Raw genomic sequence first — 4,705 nt, 5'->3', positions numbered from 1 at the left:
AAAGCTTCAGGTGCTTCTTCAACCACCACTAGTTTCGATCTAGAAGATCACCGTGTAGACCTGTTTTATTGGTTTGACAAGTCATCTAAACGAAAGTCTATTTTAAAAGAATATTATGACTTTTGCAATGAAGAATATCAAAAGGTGATAAAGTATATTTCCAACAGATGGTTATGCACAGAAAGGTGTGTTAACAGGGAGTTAAGAAAATAGGATGGCTAAAAAACTTATTTTCTATCATGCATGCTAAACGTTTTCTTCGACTTTCCGACTCATTAAGTAAGCCTATGACAGAAATTTTCTAATGTTTTTCCAGTCAATCTTGCCTACATTTACCAATCTCAACAAATTTTTCCAAACAGGAGAGCCATTAATTCAATGCTTGTACAATGTGATGCAGCAATTTATGAACAAAATTTGTTAAGATAGAGGTAATTCGAAATCTGAAAGCTGAAGAACTCTCGTTTTCAAAATTAAACATTTGCTTGCAAAACCAAAGAGATGATGCATTGTTGACAATTCATAAAGCCTTGTATGATGGTAGTAGGTATGATGGTAGCAATGCGGCTGAAGAAAGAATCTTTTTGATGATCGGTAAAAAGACTACAAAATTTAGATCAAGTCTAGACCATTCAACATCGTTAAATTCCATAATGCTCATAAAAATGAATCGACCAGAACATCTCCAACCTTGATACCGCTGGAAAATACCCAATAATTTATTAAAACAATGTAAATGAGGATTCCTGGAGTATTTAATGCTCTCTTTGAGCTACGCAAACTCAATAGGGTCAGCGCTCTGCCAGACAACTCCCTGCAACATCCAACAGCCCACAAAGTGCACCATCTCCCCAATTTCCATCACATGGCATGGGTTAACCCATTGAATTGCCCACATTGAATCGCCCCCAAGGGGAATTGAACCCCGGCGCCACTGAACATATTCATATTATACGGCCGACAGTTAAAATATACGTAACTTATGTGCCAGTCATTGTTATCCTATATACTAAATTGCCGGCAGTTTAAGGTGTATGTGTTTTATGTGCCAATCATTAATGTTATACATAGTAAGTAGCCAGCAGTTGCAAATGATATGTGCCAGTCATTAATTTCCTCAATTTATTTTTCAATTATATCATTGGTGAATAATTTCCATGTAATTAAAAAGGTGACATTTTGTGCTATATCGTTTCTTGCTACCTATGTACTTCCAAAGTTTGCGGCAATGTATTTTATTAACACTTAAGTATTTTCAACATAGAGTTTTGTTGAGACAATAAACGAAACGAAAATATGGTTTAAGTTTGGTTTTCTGTTTATCAATTTCATGTAAAATTACTTTTTAGAGTATTTCTTTGTGCATACGAAACAAAACCAATTCAATGCCTTTGGTAATTGTTTCAAAGTTGTTTGTTTAAAACTCACATTTTTTTTCTTTGCTGTTTTATTATTTTTCTTATCAAGAACGTTCTTCTCCCATTTCTTTCTGAAAGCATCAACTTCATCGCCACTCGGAGATGAAATATTTTGTGTATCCATTTTACGTTGAAAATAAGACAAATGAAGGTAATAAAATAGTATATAAGTAAAAACTCTAAAACTCCAATTTAATTTGTCTACACTAGCGAGCTGCATTAACAACAACCTCACCAAAACTACGTTTACAGTGTTGCACAGCTTCACATTACGTTAGTTAAGGTCGTTGTATATTCAATCGAAAGATCGAACAATCAATGGAAAGATCAAACCGTTTATGAATGATGTAAATTTCACAATTGAAACAAACTTCAAAAAAATCTTCCATTTCCAGCACTATAGCTATACAGATATAAATTTTCAAACTATCAGACATATAATATATGGAATATCAGTCACCGGCATGAGAGAAAAGGAAATTATAACTGCCGGTGTAATGTTCGGAAAATCGATGGCTGGCATAACATAGTACAAATATTCAACCGCTGGCCATTTAGTATTTCGGATATCAGTGGCCGGCTGCCGGCCATGAACACACAAGGATTTAATAACAAGTAAAAATTCCAGGATTGCAATTACAAAATGGGTCAGCCCATTTTTTTCCCAGAATGTTTAGAAGTATGGTTTGTAAAAAATTCACAAAACCCTCCATAGGTGCATATATGCATCGAGCTAGCTAACTATCAGGCTAGAGAAGGTAGGTAGCGAGTGAATTAACAACATGCACGCAGAAGGATCCCAGGAGATTCTAGCTAGCTAGTTACATGCACTACTAAAATAAAGAAAACACTAGGCAGTAGCCACATGAGATCTACCAACTATCATATAACTAGTAAAAGAGCAGGAAGAAGAGAAGAACCTAATCCTTCCATTCAATTGCATTTTGGCGTCCAAGGCAGGCTTTGCAGCCATTTTGTGACTCGATTACTCAAACCGTAAACAATTGGTTTATAAAATTACCTAGGAAACAAACGCACACACCCATTTGAAGTTGATAGCGGCCACTCCGAAAAAACAGCTCAGGGGGCACAAGACCCTGGGAAGGAGGTTGTGACGTAGCTCTGCTTAAATATACGACATTAAGCCTTTATTGGAAAAATCCATTCAGGGCTCCTATGCAAAAATTAACACAATTTAGGAGGATTGGACACTCACGAAGGACGAACCTTATTCCAGGTTATTAACGGTTGTGAGAGTAGTGGTGATATATATTATGTGCTTGTGTCCTCGCTAATATTAAAGGGTATACCCGTTGAATGTTACAATGAGTGACCACAAAGGTGAGCTTTTAACCTCCCATTTGCCCTTGAGCTGAAAACACTCGCAAACTTAAGTTTTAAAACCTTTTACACAAGATTTTCCATGCTGATTTATTTATAACTATTCGGGCGAGTCTGATGAGTTTCTAACATGACACCAGACAGAAGCGGTACAGTATTTATACGTGTGTATAGCTTAACAAGGATAAATTGAAAGCATTTGCGCCAGTTCGAAGGTTCAAATTTCATGTCAAAATTTCATGTCTATCTTTTCGTTTAAGCAGTTCGCTATTACTTATTAACGTAGAGAGCATCCTCATCCCCAGGTTTTTTGTTGCCTATGCCAAAGCCACTAGCTCTTACTTTACCCGCCTCGATATCAAAAAGGCAAAAAACCGTTGGGACGACGTTGCGTAGAGAGAAAAATTTATTATGCTTAGGGATATATTACTTATACCTGTTACATACATAACTTCTATATTTATATTTCACCACCGTTATAATTTCCTAAAAAAAAGCCTTTACTCTTCCACATAACACAAAAATGAGATTTTCTAAAAAAGCGTTCATCTCTATTTATTGCGTAGCAGTCCACCCCTTAAGTCACAAGTCCCCGGAATTGAGCATTACCGTTGAAGTAACGTGTAATTTGCATAGGATAGTTTTGTTCCCAGTCTATCACATGCGATTTAACAAAACGGGAAACTATGTGAAAAACACATTCTTTGCGCAATTATGTACTAGTCATCGGTCGGTACAGAATACAGTATAGCTTATAATTTCGAGCTCTGATGTATATGTTTGGTTATTTTCCAATGACTCTTCGTATTGACAATAAAAGTATATACTCGTCAAAAATTAACCATTCCACAGAATACATTAAAATTCATCAGAATACCATGTTGGACTAAAATGATAGGGGAGTGAAACGTTAAGTAGTTAAGATTGCACGAGCAACTTTATTTGAAATTTCAATCTCACTTGCTAAATGTTGGGAGAACATATAGGCGATATCAAACGTAGATTTCTGTACGCAACATGTATTGTATTAAGGCTAATTGAGCTCAATCGGGAACCACCAGCAAATTTCGTGATCGGTCTCGGTATGACATCAGCATCTGTTAAATATTTATACCTTATTCTTTAAGTGTCCACGAAGTTCCTTGTTGTTTATTCTATACAGCATCTTTATTTTCATTTTCTATATATCGCCCATCAAGAAGATAGGATTGTGGACTTCACTACACAGAAATTGAAAAATGCGGAAACTGTTTAACTTCATCACATATATCTCTACAGCACTGGCAAACTACCGGGAACTTACTTTCCAACATGTTGCTGATGATGCTAAAGTAACAAATACTTCTCTTGTCTTATCTACAACTCAAGTTCAGCGATCAACAGGTTGCTTTTGGGATTGTATCAACACGCCAGGATGTTTTTTTATAAACATTCTTCATCATCCCGATAACAACACGTTTACGTGCAGTTTAATAACAGAAGGTTGGGTTAGACACAAAATGAGATATGCTCTTGGTTACACGTTTCATTCCTACGCAAAAAAGAATTTTCAATTACAGTTAACACATGGGCCAGGGTTTTGCATCTCGTATAAAAACTCGACATTAAGGCTTGATTTATGTTCCTCAAAATACACCTATTTTCAGATGGATGGTTTCGGAAGGTTGATGGTTGGAGATTTGTGTGTTCATGTCCCCGATGTTAATTTTGTGAATAAAAACCTTAAACTCACGGAAGATTGCGCTTTAGGCTGGATGTTTGTTTTCGTTGGAACGAAGGATAAGAGTTACATTAACATTGTGACTGAAGGGATTCTCTGTGTGCACGTTTATCACGGGGAGTACACAAGGCGCCATGCTCCATTAGTAGTGTACCCCGCCGACTGTGATTATCATGGTAAAACAGAATTCCGCATTATCGAAACTTAAACAATTTTTGCTTTGCAG

Source organism: Hydractinia symbiolongicarpus, chromosome 9, assembly GCF_029227915.1.
Source record: "Hydractinia symbiolongicarpus strain clone_291-10 chromosome 9, HSymV2.1, whole genome shotgun sequence".
NCBI classification, from domain to species: Eukaryota; Metazoa; Cnidaria; class Hydrozoa; order Anthoathecata; family Hydractiniidae; genus Hydractinia; species Hydractinia symbiolongicarpus.
The sequence above is the reverse complement of the archived record's forward strand: the minus strand, read 5'-3'. Positions refer to the sequence as shown.